This window comes from Sciurus carolinensis, chromosome 3 (assembly GCF_902686445.1).
Source record: "Sciurus carolinensis chromosome 3, mSciCar1.2, whole genome shotgun sequence".
Classification (NCBI taxonomy): Eukaryota; Metazoa; Chordata; class Mammalia; order Rodentia; family Sciuridae; genus Sciurus; species Sciurus carolinensis.
The window spans coordinates 123437799-123457685 of NC_062215.1; the positions used below are offsets into that span (position 1 = coordinate 123437799).

The 19887-nt window shown below is 35.5% G+C and overlaps 1 protein-coding gene across 1 annotated transcript in view; it reads right to left on the reverse strand.

Moving 5' to 3' along the window:
• Ola1 (Obg like ATPase 1) overlaps positions 1–19887 on the reverse strand; it is a 166709-nt gene that overhangs the window by 98231 nt on the left and 48591 nt on the right. The gene's annotated exons all lie outside the window — the stretch shown is intronic.

Genomic DNA, 19887 nt, shown 5'->3' on the forward strand with positions numbered 1-19887 from the left:
AAAGTGTAGTTACCATAGTATTTGACCTCTGACTGGGGCAGCAATCTAAAGGAAAGCACCTCTAGAAAAAAGAGTTATTCCTCAGCTAAAACAGCAGTATGCAGTACAAGGACTAAAACCTTTTTCCTAAAGATAGTTGTGCTGCTTCAGAGATATCCTGTCTCCATTGCCCTATGGACACAGAACTTGAGGAGAACCCTTTTTGTATAGATCAGCTAGCTGTAACAGAATATTAAAGTCTGAAACTGCAAGTTACAGTGGAATTTAGCATACATTATTTGATCCAGACAATCTGGGAAAAGATATAAATCAGAAGTTGTAGGTTGGGTATGTAGTACAGTGAAAAGTGCTGACCTAGCATGCCCAAGAGCCTGAATTCAATCCCCAACACCACAAAAAATTTAAAGATATAAGTGTTTACTAACATATAAATTTATATGATAGTAAATATCATATAAATGCAGTAAATACTTTTACTATGCACAGACACATATATAAAGTATTTGTTTTAAGAAGAGCTATTTATAATAAATGTCAAAGCTTTAAAAAATAAACAGCCTTCCATACAGGCAGACTCCATATCATGGGATTCAACCAAATTCAGACACAAAATACTCTGGGGAAAAAACTGTCTGTACTGAACAGACTCTTTTCCTTATTCCCTAAACAATACAATATGACAACTATTTACATAGTATAAGATAAAAGTAGGCAGGCCTGGTGGTATGCACCTGTAATCCCAAGCAACTCCAGAGGCTGGTAAGTTCAAGGCAAGCCTCAGTAATTTAGTGACGCCCTAAGCAACCTAATGAGATCCGGTCTCAAAATTAAAAATGAGCTGGGCATGGTGGCACACGCCTGTAATTCCAGCAGCTTGGGAGGCTGAGGCAGAAGGAACACTGAGGTCAGCCTCAGCAATTTAGTAAGGCTGTAAGCAATCTATTGAGGCCCTGTCTCAAAATAAAAAATAAAAAGGGCTGGGAATGTGATTCAGTGGTCAAGTACTCCTAGATTCAATTCCTGGTACAAAATACACACACACACACACACACACACACACACACACACACACACAATCTAGAAATGATTTAAAGTATACATAGGAGGATGTGCATGGGTTATATGCAAAAGCTATACTACTGTTCATAGGAACTTCAACATGTACAGATTTTGATATCTTCAGGGGGTCCTAGAACCAATACCCCAAGAATTCCCAGGAACAACCTTATTCATAGCACATTTTCATTAAGGGCTTGGCTTATTAACAAATAAAAAACCCTTAAAATGTACATGTTTGAGTCAGTAATTTCTACTTTTAGGAATATATCCTGAAGAAGAAAATCAAGTAAATAAACAATGGTACAAATGAGGTATATACATAGAAGTTTGTAGCATCATTAAACAAATATTGGGGAGTACCCACATGCTCATGGAATTTACATTGCAGTAGGGCAAACCAGAAAATAAATAAAACAATGATTTCCTTACTTAACCTGAGAAATGATGAAAAAGGAGTATCTGGCAACCTGGAGGTCACTGGTGATCTAAACAAGAAGCATTTTAAAATTTTTTTTGTGGGGGACAAAGCTTCACTAGAGAAGGTTAACTTCTCTTCACTAGAGAAGTTGAGATAACTTCTTTCCATTTTGCTGTGAAGGAGAACAGAGAAATGAAGTTGTACGTGGAGGTGAATCATGGGGGTCAAGCAAGTTCTTCGCTTCGGTTTGTTTGAGTTTTGTTTTGTTTTTAAAGATGGGTGATGTTACAGTGTGTTTGTGTGCTCACAAAAACAAACCAAGAGAGAAGAAATGTGATACAGAAAAGAGGGCTTAACAGCAGGAACTCAGTCCTAAGACAAAGAAAGCAGATGTAAAGTGTCAGTAGAGGGGTTGGCCTTGGCAGGGATAATTCACCTGTTATCATAAAAGAAAAGAAAGAGTATCTGATGTAAAGCCCTGGTTGGTTGTTGCCTCTGTTCACAAATACTTACATGATTTATTCCCTTACTTTCTCCACTTCTTTAATCAAATGTCAACTGCTGAATAAGCTCTATTCCTATGGTGTTTAAAACTGCAAATCCACTGAAACATTTACATTACTATTCTCCTACTCTATTTTATGATTCTTCTAAGTATTAATACCATCTAATATACAAATATTTTGATTTTTAAATGATTTGTTTATTGTCTATCTCCCACTTTTAGGATATCAACACTTTGAGGGCACAGATTTTGGTCTCTTTTGTTCATTATCATAGTGAACAATTGAAAAAGGGAATATAATTCCTTTTGAACTGCTTCTGTTTCCCAATAAAATAAGGAATTGAGAGAGGAAGAACAAGGTACTAAACTTATCCAAAGCAGTGAAAACAGAAACTTGAATATCTGTCATTTAATTAAAGTGTGGTATGTTGCTATAATAGAATGCTTTGTAATTACTGAAAATAAAAGTGACCAACACTATTATTGTACTATATGCAAAGACATGAAACTAGTCTACTGAAGTAAACAGATTAAAAAATAGAGTGGTTTAAGAAACAAATAAAGGTTTATTTCTCTTTAATTTCAATCTTGAAATGAATGTTCCAGCTTGTGAGGCAACTTTGTACCTTGTAGTTATTCTCAGAGCCAGGTTCCTTCTAAGGCATGGCTCTGCTATTCTCTAAGACACTGTCATCACCTGCATGATCTCAGTACTTCCAATTAGCCAGCATATAAAAGGGCAACTAGTATAGGTGGCACAGGTAATATCTTGAGATACAGGCCAATTGTGCAACTTTTAAAAGGTGAGGTCTAAGGGGAGGTGATTAGGTCACTGGGGACACCATCTCCAGAAGGGATTAATACCCATCTCAAGGTTTAGGTCTCACAAGAGAGGGTTGTTAAAAAGCAAGCTTGGCTGAGCACGTGGTGTATGCCTATAATCCCAGCAATTTGGGAGGCTGAGGTAGGAGGATGGAGAGTTCAAAGTCAGCCTCAGCAACTAAGTGAGGCCCTAAGCAACTCCGTGAGACCCTGTCTCTAAATAAAATATATAAAAAGGGCTGGGAATGTGATTTAGTGGTAAAGCCCCCAGGGTTCAATTCCCAGTGCCCCCAGTCAAAAAAAAAAGCAAATCTGGCTTTCTCAGTTAGCACTTTTTCTTCCTCTCTTGCCATGTGAACTCCCATTTGTACACATTCCCACCATGAGGCCCTTACCAGAAGCTGATGCCAGCACTATGCTTTTGGATCTTTGGAACTGTGAACTAAATAAACAAGTCCCTTTTCCTTGGGAAGTACCCAGTAAGGTACTTTGTTATGGCAACACAAAATAGACTTATGATTCAAAAGTAGACTTCAACAAGTAAAATAACATACCATGTTTTGAATGGGAAGATTATAAGTAAATTAACTTATAATTTTAATGTCTTAACATTTTCTATAATTTATTTTTCTGGAATAAAGAGTGCTGATTCCTTTCTTAAATATCTTTTTTAGTTGTAAATAGATACAATATCTTTTTTATGTACTTATTTTTATGTGGTGCTCACATATGCAAAGCAAGTACTCTACCACTGAGCTACAGCCCAAGTCCCCCCCTTTTTAAAAAATTTGTGTTAAATTTTTATGTGGTAATGGGGATTGAACCAGGCCCTCATGTATGTTAGGCAAGTGCTTTACCACTAAGCTATCTCCCCAGCCCCCAAGAATGCTGATTCTTAAGTTTATAAGGGAACAAACAGAGAAGTAAGACTAGCCAGGAACACTCTGAAAAGAAAATGAAGTTCTACCAGAGATTACAATATCTACACAATCTTAATGATATAAAAAGGTGGCACTAACAAATTAATAAACTGACAGACTGATGAAGCAGAATAGGAAGATCTGAAGTAGACCAAATACTTACAGGAATATAATGTATGATAAAGGCAGCATCTCAAATCCACAAAAAGAGACTTTTTAGTATTAATGGATAAAGAGTCAATTGTGAAAAAAAAGAAAAAGAAAAAATTTAAAAAGCAGAATCCATGTCTTGCAATGTATACAAACTCTGCAGGGATTAGACTTACAAATAAAACAAAAAAAAGAAAGAAAAAAATAGGCAAATTATTTTATAACGTTTGGTCAAAGAAGGCCTTTTTGATAATAATTCAGTTCAACTTTTAAAAAAATCTAATAACACAATGCCCCACAAAGTCAAAACATAAATCACAAACTTGGAAAAAAATACTTGCAACTCATTAAATGTAGGGCTTAGGTGAACTGGTAGTTTATGCTTGCAATCCTAGGTAGTTGGGAGGTTGAGGCAGGAGAACCAGAAGTTTGAGGCTAATCAGGACAACGTAGCCAAAGCCTATCTCAAAATAAAATAATAAAGTTTAAAAAGGCTCAACATGTAGTGCAGTGGTGGAACACCCGCCTTACATGTATAAGGCCCTAGGTTCAATTCCACTATTGCAATCTGCCCCGCCCCCAATTCTTAGTGTTGAGGAAAAATAATTAAAGAAAGAATAAAGAACAACCTAATAAGAAAATGGGCAAGCCACATGAACAGGCAATCCAAATAGCTCTTAAATATATGAAGAGATGCTTAACCTCGTTTATATTGAGAAAAAAAAAAAAAAGTAAAATTGCACCAAGATATCAATTCTCTCCTACTATACTGCAAGTATTCATAAGTTTAACATACATTCTGCTAGCAAGAACTTGGAGAAATAGGCATTCTCACATGTTGCTGGTGGCAACACAAAATGGTACAAAGCCCTAAGATGGGAGTTGGCAAAATCACACACACAATTATCAATGCATTTTCCTTTTGACCTAATAACCCCAATTTTGGGAATCTCTCATTTACTTACATATGTGTGAAGTGACATATGTACATATATGTCATTATAATATAATGAGAGCAAAAAAAAAAAAAAAAAAAAAGAAAAGAAAAGAAAACAAGACATGTAGCCAGCAATACTGAACTACCTAAATAAACAACACAGTTATACAAAAAAATACAATGCATTTGTGGGGAAAAAAGAAAAAGAAAACAATCTCTGTGTACTGATATGAAGCGTTCCTCAGGACTTTTTTTGCCCCGTGTTGAGGATTAAACCCACAGCCTTATGCAAGCAAGGCAAATACTCTGCCACTGAGCCATATTCCCAGTCCTTTTCTAGGATATTTTAAATGCCAAAAGTAATATGCTCACCAGGTGCAGTGGCACACACCTATAATCCCAGGAATTTGGGAGGTTGAAGCAGGAGGATTGAAAGTTCAAAGACAGCCTCAGCAGATTAGCCAGGCATTTACCAACTCAGCGAGACTGTTTCTCAATCAAGTACCAGAAAGGGCTGGGGATGTGGCTCAGTGGTTAAGTGTCCCTGGGATCAATCCCCAGAACCAAAAAAAAGAAAAGAAAAAAGTAAGAGGCCTGATTCAGTAGGCTATTTTTCATTCAGGAAAGGGGAAGAAAAATGTATTTTTTTTGGTCTGTATTTGCATAAAAGTATAGAATAAACAAGAAACTGATAAGAATAAATACTATAGGCATTAGGTGACAAGGCAGGAGGAACAAGGAGCAAAGCTTCTCTGTATATACCTTTATATATAATTTTGACCTCTTTTCTTCTTTTAGTAGCTGGGATTAAACCCAGAGGTGCTTAACCACTGAGCCACATCCCCAGTCCTTATTATCTTTGGATTTAAATTTGCATAGTATTTCTCAGTATTTAATGTTTAACATATATTTCATTTAATTTTCATGATGGTAAGTCAGATATGACATCTCCATTTCACATATGAGGAACCTGAGACTCAAGGAGCAACTAGTAAGTTACAAAGCTAAAATTTTAAAAAAGAGATTTGTTTCCAAATGTTGGGTAAGTTCAATAATGAATATGTGAAATTCTGTCTTCAAGAAGACAGCAATATGCACTGCTTCAAGAGATTTACATTAAAATTACAGATACCATATTAAGGTTTTGATTTAAAATCCATTAGAACTTATTGAAGAGTAATGTGAAAATTTTCTTTTTGTTGTATACTCAGCAGTATTCCAAAGGAAAAAGTATACCTAGCTCTAAAGATGGATATAATAGGTTCTATTTCACATACAAATTTTGAAAACTTCCTACATTAGAAAATAACTATTGGTCAAAGGAGATATTTAAAAATAATTCCTGGCCAAAGGATACAAAATATCCAATGTGAAGAATAAATTCAAGGGCTCTATAAAGGTGACTATGTTAATAACAATGTATTTGTATATTTGAAAATTACTTAGAAAGAAGATTTTAAATTTTCTCACAAAAAAGTAGGTAAAGTAATACATATGTTTAATAGCTGGATTTAGCCATACAATTTATACAAATATCAAACATCACATCATACACCACAAACATATACAATTTATACTTTTAAAATATATAAAAGAAAATAACTCCTAATCGAATGTCATTTTAGAAAATTGACAAAACACCTTCAATGTATGTTTACAGTAATGCTTTCTCCTTTATTCCTATAGTATGAAATATATTGTGCCCTTTTATCTCTACCCACATTACCCAAGTCAGTTTGCCCTGCTACAATGAAAATATACTGTTAGTTAGCTTTTCATTGCTATGACAAAATACCTGAGAAACACTTAATAGAGAAATGATTTATTCCGGTTCAGTTTCTTTTTTTAAGTAAGCAAGTGCTAGAGCACAGATGCTCACCTCATCACAGCCAGGAAGAGAGAGAAAAAAACCAGGTAGGACAAAAAATACATTCCCAAGGACACAACCCCAAGGACCTACTCCCTTCAACTAGGTCCCACCTCCTACAGTTTCTATCTCCTCCCCATAGTCCATTCAGCTTTGAGTTCAATAATGGATTAATTCATTGATAAGGTTAGAACCCTCCTAATTCAATCCCAAAAGTTCCAGCTCTGAACATGACTGCATGGGGAAAGAAGCCTTCAACACATGAGCCTTTGGGGAATATTCCAGATAGAAATCATAGTGAATTTCTTCTTTTCTTTTGTGATGTTGGGGATTGAACTCAGGGCCTTGTCATGCTCAGTAAGCTCTGTACCACAAAGTTACATTCCCAGACCACCATAGTATATTTCTTCAAGGGAAATTACCATTAAGCTGCGTTTTATGAATTCTTCCTCACGCATGTAGAGTACCTAAATTCTAGATGCTCGAAGTTTAGGAACCCTCTTGATTACAGCATATGTGTCCAAACAAATGAAACAAGTTGAGAGTAGTTTGTAATTCCTGATTTAAATCATTCACATTTAATTTTACTGTAACGTTGGACTAAAACATTATCTTGCTAGCTATTCTCTATTTGTTCCTCCTATTCTTTCTTTCTCTTCTAATTTCTCTTATGCTAAGGATTATTTTTGATTCAATTTTCTCTCTTCTACACATTGTTTTTCTTTCTTTCTTTTTTTTTTTTTTTGTAGTTGTAGATGGACAGCATGCCTTTATTTTCTTTTATATGGTGCAGAGGATCAAACCTAGTGTCTAACACATGCCAGGCAAGTGCTCAGTCACTGAGCTACAGTCCCAGCCCTATATATTTATTATTTAGTTTCAAAATTTAGTATTTGTTCAAAGATTTAAAATATACACTGACAATTAATCTGAATTTACTTTTTTTTTTTTTTTTGTGGTATGGGGGATTGAACCCAGGAGCACTTAACCAATGAGTCATATCCCCATTCCTTCTTTATATTTTATTTAGACACAGGGTTTCACTGTTACTGAGCCAGGTTTTGAGCTCATGATCCTCCTGCCACAGTCTCCCCAGCCACTGGGATTACAGGCATGCACCACTGTGCCTGAACTGAATTTACCTTTAACTATTACACTACCTGTACACAGGTTAAGAACCTTACAGTAATATAATCAGATTTCCTTTCTTTCACCTTTTGTGCCATGGTTGTCATCCCTTTTGGTACAGGGCATTGAATTCAGGGGCACTTAACCACTGAGCCATATCCCTAGTCCTTTTTTGTATTTTATTTAGGGACAGGGTCTCACTGAGTTGCTGTCTTTGAACTTGCAATCCTCCTGCTTCAGCCTCCCAAGCCGCTGGGATTACAGGCATGTGCCATTGCGCCTGGCTCCTTTTACTCTTGTAAATGCTATAAACACAAAATACACTGCCACTATTTTTGTCTTAGATAGTCAGTTATCTTTTATAGAATAGGAATGGCCCAACTAGAGTCAACAGATCAAATCTGCTGACCATCCATATGCTTTTTGGAAATAAAGTTTTATTAGAACACACTGTACTTATTCAGTTACCTATTTCACATTATACTAGCAGGGTTGAGTAATTTCAACAAAATATGTGCCCCTCAAATCCTACAATATTTATTGTCTATCCCTTTCTACAAAGTTTGCTGATCCCTGTTTCAAAATAATTTAAAATATCATTTTTCCTTCATTTATTTCATTCCTAGAGATCCTGTAGATTGAAATTTGTGTAATTTTTCTATCTGAGGAACTTGCTTTAACATTCTTACAGAGTAGGTCTGCTAGCAAAGAATTCCTACTTTTTGTCTTCCTAAGTAAGATTATTTCTCCTTCATTTTCAAAAAATATTTTCATTAGGTATAGATTTATAGGCTAACAATTTTTTTCTTTCAGCACTTTAAAAATATCGCTCCATTGTCTCCTAGCTTTCATAGTATCTAACAAAAAGTCAGCCATCAGATTTCTTTCTTTTATTTTTTCTTGTTTGAGAAAGATCTTGCTATGTTGCCCAAGCTGGCCTCAAATTCCTGGGCTCAAGAGATCTTCCTGTCTGAACCTCCTAAGTAGTAGGGTCTACAGACATAATCCACTACACCTGGCTAAATTCTTACCTTTGTTTTCTATATGTAATGTTCCTTTTTTCTCTGAGTGTCTTCAAGAAGACTTTTCCCTTTGACTTTTGTTTACAGCAGTGTGTCTCTGGGTGTAAGTATATGTGTGTGTTATTTATCCTGGTTTATAATTCTCTGAGTATCTTGGACCTATGCTTTTATGTCTCATTAATTTTGGTAAATTCTTGGTCATTGTTTCTTAAAATACTGCCATAATCTGCAAAATGACATTATGGTCAGCAACAGATTACATATATAACCATGTTCTCCTAAGAATATAATGGAGGTAGAAAATTCTATCACCTAGTATTTTTACTGAATCTTTTCCATGTTTAGATACACAAATAATTACCATTGAGTTACCACAACCTACAGGTGTATAGCCTGGGAGCAACAGGCTATATGAAATAATCTAGGTTATACCATCTAGATTAAGTACATTTTATTTCACACAATTATTGAAATCACTAATGATGTATTTCTCAGAACACACCTCCACTATTAAACAATGTATGATTATATTTCCTTTACCCAATTCTATTTTCAGTTATTTCAATTATGCAAATGTTAGAACTTTGTTTCACACTGTTCTTGGATATTTTCAGGGTTTTTCCCCCCAGTTTTCTTCTATTTTAGTTTCAGTCTTTCTAGGGATCCATCTTAAAATTCACTGAGTCTTTCCTTGTTGTGTGAATTTTAATAAGCCTGTTAAAAGCACTCATCTGTTTTTTTCATTTCCAGTTTTTCCATTTGACTTTTTTCCTTTCATCTCTGCTGCAAATTACCTATCTGATCATGCGTGTTGTCCACCTTTTCTATTAAATCTTTGTATATATTAATCATAGTTATTAAAATTCCTTGTCAGAGATTGTCAACATCTATGTCATATTGAGGCTAGTTTTGTTTGTTTGTTTTTGTTTTGGTTTTGTTTTATTTGTTTGTTTATACTGGGAATTGAACCCAGGGGCACTTTACCACTGAACTACTTCCCTAGTCTTTTTTCTTTTTATTTTGAGATAGATACAGTCTTGCTAAATTGACTGAGACTGGAACTGAATTTGCAATCCCCCTGCCTCAGTCTTGAGTCACTGGGATTACATGCATCAGCCACTGTGCTTAGCTTGAGGCAAGTTCTAATCATTGCATTTTCTCTGCCTGTGTTTTTCCTTGTTTCTTTCATCTCATAATTTCTGTTGGAAGTTGAATGTCTTATATGGAAAAGGAGAGACTCAATTAGTTTTTTTATGCCTAAAAAGGTGAAAGTCTTTTTTAATCCTGACTTTAGTGAGTTTACCAGAAGTTGGGCTCTGGGCCAGGTGCAAAGGTGTGTAAATCTATAATCCCAGTGGCTCTGGAAGTTGAGGCAACAGAACTGCAAATATTTGGAGAAATCTTGTCTCAAAATAAAATATAAAAAAGGGTTGGGAACATGACTCAGTTAAAAAAAAAAAAAAGTTGAGCACCATTGTTAATTTCAGTGTATCACAGGCTTCAAATTTCTGGAGAGATATCTTACAAAAGATAGGGCTTGGTTTACCTGAGTAAAATCTATCCAATTATGAGTTTAAGTCTTTCTTTTGCACTGCGCCTCTTTCTATATTCTCCTTAACCCAGCAGGACTCTGCTATTACTTATAATTAGAAACATAATAGTTTGGTGATAAGGAGGAGCCATCCTGTTGTTCCGACCAAGTTTCAGACTTGGTCACGTGTTTCTGGATCTTGAGGTTGTAGCCTTTTCAGTTCTCTTCCTCCTTGCTCTTAAGTTACTGTTGTGGGTCCCTGGTATTTCTGAGAAAGTAGGTGTATCACACCTCACCCACCTGCCAACTTTCCTCCTCCAGCTGCAATGAATTTCATCAAGGTCCTAAACCTTGTTGTGCTGATTGCCTCTCTCTTCCCCATCCTCTCAATCTACTGTTCACAGATAAAGGTTTTTGTTCTATAAAGGAGAGAAAGGAGAAGGATACTGACACTACTGTTCTCCCCAGATTGTGTGCCACAAGGCATACTTTTGGGGACTCTTTCCCATCTCTCATCTCCTAGGATTCTTACCCCACCCACTGAGTCATGGAAAGAGAGGACACAAAAGGGCATAGGCAAGGCCTCCCAATTTCTGCAGCTTTCACAAATTCCTGTCAGTCTGTACTTGAACTTCACTAATCTGTCATGATTTTAGTCGAAGTCTTCTTTCTAGTGTCCAGCTGTGTCTACCCCAGGAGGGCACCTATGTCCTTAGATTTTGAAGTCAGTCAGACTCTTTCATTATAAAGAGTGATACTCCTTCCAGCTCTCTACATCCCAGGGCAGAAGCTGGAAGTCTTCATAACTTTTTAAACCCTCTTTTAGAATAAAATATTTCTGGATGACTATTCTATATTTCAAAGATTTAAAAATTCCAATGTGTAAATTAGCATATACCCAAATCTTATTCAAACCCCTATACCCCCCTTTAATTCCACTAATTATTTCCTTGTATAAATGTTTAATTAAACAGCTAAGTAACAAATTTTCTAAGGCAAGAAAGGAATATTTCTTTAGATTGCACCCTTTAGTGAAAATTAAATATGACTGTAAGATTTGTTCCTGTGGCTTGTTGATTATAAAGAATAAAACACACATATGAGTACCACAACTTCCCTATGTCTTTATCACACTTTGGTATTCTACAATGTGCTTCTGTTAAGTTTTTACCTCGTATAAACCACATGAACATGCACACAAATACATTCATTCTCTCTCTCTCTCCCCACACCCCTCCCGACCTCCTTCCCCTTCTCCTCCCTCTCTGTTCAGAAGGTATCTAAATGTGATCTTCTGTTTTAGTTAAATATCTTATCTGAACCCTTTCATGCTTCAGCCTCCATCTGGATTTCCCTCCTTTATGATACCCTCCTGTTATGATACCAGTATTTGTAAAAATATTTCCTCTAATTAAAACATTAAAACACATAGGTCTATAATGTAAAGTCCTACCATAAATAACCATTTAAAGACATATAATATTAAATTTCATATACTTACTGCTATTCCTTATTTAGTATATGCTCAAAAAATATTGCCACTGTAATTTTTTATTCAGATATCACCAGCACAAATTTTCCAGTTGCATCTATGAAAAAAAATTTTTTTAATATGCTGCCTTCATATAGTAACTAATCCAAAATAGAAAACCATCCTGGTACCAACTGAAGTTTCAGGGACAGATGCACTGATTAGAGATTTCAACAACATAACTCATGCTGTCTGAAAGGCCTTCTGAGGCAGATGTTTCATCATATGACTCATTTAACCATTTACTTATGTTTTAACATCCACTATGTTATACCACTCACATCAAAGTGACCAAGTAGAGGAAAAGAAACCCCAAAGCTCCCACTTTAGATCTGGTTTGTTTCTAAAAAGGAAAAAAAAAAAAAGCCTTACTTGTAAGTAGTTTTCTGCTTTTTAATCAATGAATTCATGTAGTTTCTGTATACAAACTAGTGTTGAGGTTCAGCAAGCCAATTATATTGTACAGACTTATCAGTAGCTACACTAGAAAACATTCTTATACTATACTTAACTTTTACCTATTATTAAAACAAAAACTAAAAAAAAATGACCTTTTTGGGGGGCAATATTGGGGATCTATTCCAGTACCTCATACATAGTAAGAAAGCATTCTACCACTAAGCTACATTACCAGCACTAAATGGTGACATTCTTAAAGCTTTTTACAAAGTATAAGATAAACTGAAAAACTTGCTTTAAGCAATTTTATTCCCTTAGTTCGGAAACTTGTTCGATGAAATAATTAGTTGAAGAAAATACTTGTAAATTTAAGTACTGTCAATATGTTAATGCTGCTAAATTAAATAAATTATAACCAGAATTATTTAACAAGACAGCAAAGGGAAAAAATTCAGATTACTTAGAACCTATTGGTTAAGTTCGCTAAGTATCTAGATTGCTGTATAATGTTAATGCAAGTCTAAAAGAAAGATATCTAACAGTCTAAATATTTATTCTAATATCAATCTTGTCAATCGAACAGTTATACTTTTGTTCCTTTTTAACAGAGGGAAATGAACAAAAATAACTGCAAAATGCTTTTAATAGGAAATTTTAAAAATAAGAATACTATTAAAGTGATCATGAATGTATCATATTAGGACCATTAAACCTCATTTGAAAATCAAATTATGTAATTGAAGGATTTCCCATACACATAGGGCTTTCCACATTTTATATCTTAATGTATTTATTAAAGACAAATTTAAAATTAGGGAAAATTTTAATAATATAATGACTTTCTTATTTACTACCAAAATAAGAAAGAAAATTTTGTAAAACTGTCATGTTAAATAGTAGTCAATAGCTACATACAATCAGTAAAGAAATTCAGTTCAAAGGAAGAACTATATCACCATTTAGTGGTTGCAATTTAGATTATTCTAGCAAGTAATACTTTAATTATATAAAACAAAGCTGATGTCACAAATACAAAAGAGTTTCTTGCAAAGAAAGTACCACAAGTAATTTCTATGTTGACACTGATGGCTAACAAGTGATGGGCACTTTGTTCAAATATATACAACATGCACATAAGACAAAAGGTGTTTAATAAAAAGAAAATACCAAAGAGAAACTTTAAAATTTTTGACAATCAATTTTTATAACATTTATAACATTATAATATTTTTATAACATGCCTTGTAAAAATATATTCTATAATCTTTGTACCATGAAGATTTCTTAGAGAAATACAGTATTCTCAACCAAAAGAAGCTGAACCAATGATCTAAAATTGATAATGGGTTAAAAATGTTTATATGAGACATTGTATTGGTATATTGACAATGTAGTCTATAAATTTAATAATTGTTACAATATTTTCAAATACTTTAAACAATCTGTCCTTTTAATGAATATTTGGGTAATATTATTCAGTGCTGGAGAAAACCTGCCAATCAAAACGAAAAAACAAATACCCAAGTTCTTTTGGCCTAATTAGCTAGCGGTAATAGTAATTTTTTCCACCTATGGAAAAATACAACAGATGGAAGTGTCCAAAATAACTAACATTCCCCACCTAATACTAACTACCTAAGAATTTAACTTTACACAAATTATGCTCTAGAAGCTATATAGTTTTGATATTGTCACATTTTAAAAAGAGAATAATGCAAAGTCAGACTGAAAATTTCAAAAGTTTGAGATACAGGCACTTACTACACCATTCCTCATTTCAATGAATCTTATGGAAAAAATATGACTAGAAATGGTATACACTATAAGTGATTCTTCCCATTCCCTTACCCCCAAATATTTCTATATACACATGATACTTACATCTCTTAAAAGACTTTAGTTGTTCTAATTCAAAGGGTAACAACTAGGAATAGAGAGGAATGGAATTAAGCCACTATAAAATGAAGGAAAAGTAAACAGCCAAGTGTGAGCAACAATTTCTTTTAGAGACACATAACCAAGCAATACTGAATTACCATTATAAATGGTATATAAATATCCCAGAATTAAGGAGAAAAAATTATATATATCACCCAGGTTATATAAAACACTCCAGTCAAATATTCACAGCAAGGGACTTAAACATAATTTCTAGTCAAAAATTTTTCAAATGACCAAGTGGTTGAAAGTTTTGCACATTTTTATGCAATGCCTGCAAAACAAAAATGGGAAAACTGAGAAATAAATTAATTTAATTTACCTAGAATAGAGGAAATTGAAGAAATTCAGGTTGAAGACAAAACCAGGCATATTTGTAAAGGCTAACAAATACTGATAATTTTCAAATACTTTAGAGCCGCTGCATGAAGTGTAGTTCACAGATCACTGGAAGCCTTCAAGGTCGAAATATTATTTCACGAGGGGTTATTTGCCCTTTTCTCTGTATTGATGTTTGTATTCATGATACAAAAGAAATGGTATGAAAAACTGCTAGTATTTGAGCATGAATCAAGGTAGTGCACCAAACTGTACTATTAGTTATTGTATTCTTTACAATTTAAAAAAATTCCAGTTTCACTTAGAAAGTTCTAGATGGAACAGTATTAATTTTATTAAATCTCAACCCTTGGATACACATATTCTTAATATGCTGGGTGAAAAATTAGAAGCACATATAAAACCCTTTTGCTAAATACCAAAAGAATGGTTATCAAAAGCATCTGAGTTGCAAGCTGAAGTAGTCATTTTTTGGTGAAACACCATTTCTACTTGAATGAACACCTTACATTCAAACTATGGTGATTTGATCTGCAGGATCTGGCTGAAATATTTCCATCTTTTTATAAGGGGCCAGGTGGCTGAATATGTATCCTCTTTTATAAAAGTAATTTTCTCTAGGAGCTATAAAGAGGGATTGTAAGTGAGAAACCCTCTAGCAGTTAAAAAACAGCACAGCACCCCTTGTGATCATATAGTCAATTAACTAAAAACATACAAGGTATGACAGATAAAGGTTAAAAAGTCAATGAGCCAGGATTCAATACTCCAAGTTTTTACTAACTTGTGCAAGTTACTTAACCTAATTGTTCCATAGAATGTAAAATGGAAATATTAGTGATCATTTCATGCTAATCTTGTGAAAGATTCAATGGTGTAATAAATGTAATAACAAAAACTTTAGTAAATAGACTATAATATATTAATCCTCAACAGATTCTAGTAAGAGAACATTGTTATTATTCATGTCATGTGCGGGAAAGATGATGATGAGAAAATGTTGGGTAAAACAGTTCCTTTCACCAACTGTCAAGTGTATCATCATCAGTTCAGTAAAGGTTAGCTACTATTTTAATGATAGCCAGTATGGGGCAGTTATAAAAAATGCCATGGAAATATAAATATGTATGTACCCATATTTTCATAGAAACCAATAAAAATGTACTATCTGAAATGACATCAACTTTCTCTTCTAGATTTCCTAATAAAATGTTACCCAACAAGCCATTTAGGGATTAAAAAAAATATAGTGATGTTTATTATATAATAACCCTTCTGGGTAAATACTCAGTATAAACCTTCTATTTATAAGTAAAATAGGTCAGTCTTCTAATCCTTCTCAAATCAAATGAAGTAAACTGAAATTCTCAACCATGAATTAAAATATTAGCAAAGAAAGTTGGACAAAAAGAACAGAAAAGGAATATGACAATGAGGGATTCAAATTCAAATTCTAGTCTGGTCTTAAATTACATCATATTCAACCCAGAGATTAATTTACAGCACCCTAGTAATTACAGAAAACCAAATACCAACCATCACCCTAATGAACTCCAGGGCATTTTTTTCCCAACAACTGTCTAGTCATCATTTTCAGGAACAGTTCTCTTGGGGCTTCTCCAGTTGTCTCCTTATAACAGTTCCCTTCCCCTTCGACAGCTTTCACTTTACTCCCTCTAGGGTAGACAATTGCTATTTATTTTTTTCAATGAGATATATACACAAATATACCCAATTCGAATTGTATAATTTTACATTTACAGTTGGTTAAATAATATGGTAATTTCTATGAAAAGTAAATTCAAGAAATCCTTTTGGAAATCAACATGGCATTTTGTGTCAAGAGTTATTGAGAGAAGGATCCAAGATGGCGGACTAGAGGGTGACTGCACCCCCAGTAGCTCCAGAACCCAGGAGTTAAGAAGGGGAGGCATTGAGAGACTCGGACTGAGATAGAGCCACGGGTGAGTCTGCCCACTGGGTAAATCTCCGCCCGGATGGCAGGCCCAGATAGAGGTGGCTTATCGGAGCCGGGCAGGGCAGCTAGAGTCTTCCACAGGCAGCCCTGCGCACTCCGGCGGTGGACCCCGCCCACACAGCCAGCTTCTCCAGGTTCTCGGAGCGGGCCCTCTAGTGAGAGCCTTTCTGACCAGAATAAGCTCCAAGTCCCGGAGCCAGCGCAGCGCAGCATACTCCGGTACGCAAGCAGCTTCAGGGACCAGGATAGGGAAGCCAGAGACTTCCCCAAATAGCCTGGACCCCTGCGGTGGGAGGTGCCTTTCAAGGCTAGCTTCTCGGACCAGACCGCCCAGTGAGAGGCTTTATACATAGAACCAGCCACAAGTCCCCGAACCAACGGAGAGCTTCGATCCGCAAGCAGCCTCTGGGATCAGGGCAGGGCAGCCAGAGACCTCTTCAGGCAGCTCTGCCCACTCCGGCCGCAGGCTCTTTCCACGGGGCGATCCAAGATGGCGGTCTAGAGGGTGACTGCATCCCCAGTCGCTCCAGAACCCAGGAGTTAAGAAGGGGAGGCATTGAGAGACTCGGACTGAAATAGAGCCACGGGTGAGTCTGCCCACTGGGTAAAGCTCGGCCCGGGTGGCAGGCACAGATAGGGGTGGCTTATCAGAGCAGGGCAGGGCAGCTAGAGTCTTCCCCAGGTAGCCTTCCACACTCCGGTGGTGGGCTCCTCCCACACGGCCAGCTGCACGGTGCAGGCCCCCAGTGAGAGCCTTTCCGCACAGAGCCAGCTCCAAACCCTGAAACCAGTAGGGGGCTAGGGGCAGCTTTCTTTGGATGCACTGCATTATCAAATTCCTCCAAGACATCAGGCTACTGAAGGCTGGGAGGTGATACACTGGAAATCTACTGGGACACTATAAGCCAATAGCAGAAATCTGCAATATCTCAGGGTCCCACTGACAGCTGACCAATATGAGAAAACAAGGGAAGAAAATGTCCCAAACAAACCTAGATACTACATCAATAAAACCCAATGACAGCACAGCAGAAGAAATGTCAGAAAGGGAGTTCAGAATGTACGTAATTAAAACGATCAGGGAAGCTAATGAGGAGATGAAAGAGCAAATGCAGGCATTAAATGATCACACCAATCAACAGTTAAAAGACCAAATACGGGAAACAAGAGATCATTTCAATAAAGAGTTAGAGATACTAAAAAAAAAAAGCAAACTGAAATACTTGAAATGAAGGAAACAATAAACCAAGTTAAAAACTCCATAGAAAGCATAACCAATAGGATAGAACACCTGAAAGACAGAACCTCAGACATTGAAGAGAAATTATTTAATCTTGAAAACAAAGTTGGCCAAACAGAAAAGATGGTAAGAAATCATGAACAGAATCTACAAGAATTATGGGATATCATGAAAAGGCCAAATTTAAGAATTACTGGGATTGAGGAAGGCTTAGAGAAACAAACCAAAGGAATGAACAATCTATTCAATGAAATAATATCAGAAAATTTCCCAAATCTGAAGAATGAAATGGAAAACCAAGTACAAGAGGCTTATAGAACTCCAAACATACAAAATTACAACAGACCCACACCAAGGCACATTATTATGAAAATACCTAACATACAAAATACAGAATTTTAAAGGCCGCGAGAGAAAAGAATCAAATTACATTCAGAGGGAAACCAATAAGAATATCAGCAGATTTTTCAATCCAGACCCTAAAAGCCAGAAGGGCCTGGAACAACATATACCAAGCCCTGAAAGAAAACGGATGCCAACCAAGAATCTTATACCCAGCAAAACTTACCTTCAAATTTGACGATGAAATAAGATCCTTCAATGATAAACAAAAGCTAAAGGAATTTACAAAAAGAAAGCCAGCATTACAGAACATTCTCAGCAAAATATTCCATGAGGAAGAGATGAAAAACAACGATGCAAATCAGCAACAGGAGGCACTAGCCTAAAGGAATAGCGAAATAAAGGAGAAACCAAATCATGTCAAAAACAAATATGAGTCAATTGACTGGAATACAAACCATATCACAATAATAACCCTGAATGTTAATGGCCTGAACTCATCAATCAAAAGACACAGACTGGCAGATTGGATTAAAAAGAAAAAAATCCAACAATATGCTGCCTGCAAGAGACTCATCTCATAGAAAGAGACACCCATAGACTAAAGGTGAAAGGATGGGGAAAAACATACCATGCACACGGAAACAGCAAAAAGCTGGAGTATCCATCCTCATTTCAGATAATGTGGACTTCAAACCAAAACTAGTCAGAAGGGATAAAGAAGGACATTACATGCTGCTTAAGGGAAGCATAAATCAGCAAGACATAACAATCATAAATATCTATGCCCCGAACATTGGCTCATCCACGTACGTCAAACAAATCCTTCTCAATTCCAGAAATCAAATAGACCACAACACAATAATACTAGGTGATTTTAACACACCTCTCTCACCACTGGATAGATCGTCCAAACAAAAATTGAATAAAGAAACTATAGATCTCAACAACACAATCAACAATTTAGACTTAACGGACATATATAGAATATACCATCCAACAAAGAACAAATACACTTTCTTCTCAGCAGCACATGGATCCTTCTCTAAAATAGACCATATTTTATGCCAAAAGCTACTGTTAGCAAATACAAGAAGATAGAGATACTACCTTGTACTCTATCAGATCATAATGGATTGAAATTAGAAATAAATGACAGAATAAAAAACAGAAACTTCTCCAATACCTGGAGATTAAATAATACACTATTATATGATGAATGAATAACAGAAGATATCAGGAGGGAAATAAAAAAATTCTTAGAAGTAAACGAGAACAAAGACACATCATATCAAAATCTTTGGGACACTATGAAAGCAGTACTTAGAGGAAGATTTATTTCATGGGGCACATTCAAAAAAAGAAGTAGAAATCAACAAATAAACGACTTAACACTACAGCTCAAAGCGCTAGAAAAAGAAGAGCAGACCAATACCAAAAGTAGTAGAAGACAGGAAATAGTTAAAATCAGAGCCGAAATCAACGAAATCGAAACAAAAGAAACAATACGAAAAATTAACAAAATAAATAGTTGGTTCTTTGAAAAAATAAATAAAATTGATAAACCCTTAGCCACACTAACAAAGAGAAAGAGGGAGAAAACTCAAATTACTAAAATTCGGAATGAACAGGGAAACATCACAACAGACACGAGTGAAATACAAAACATAATTAGAAGCTATTTCGAAAATCTATACTCCAACAAAACAGAAAACCTCGAAGACATCAACAAATTTCTAGAGATATATGAATTACCTAAAC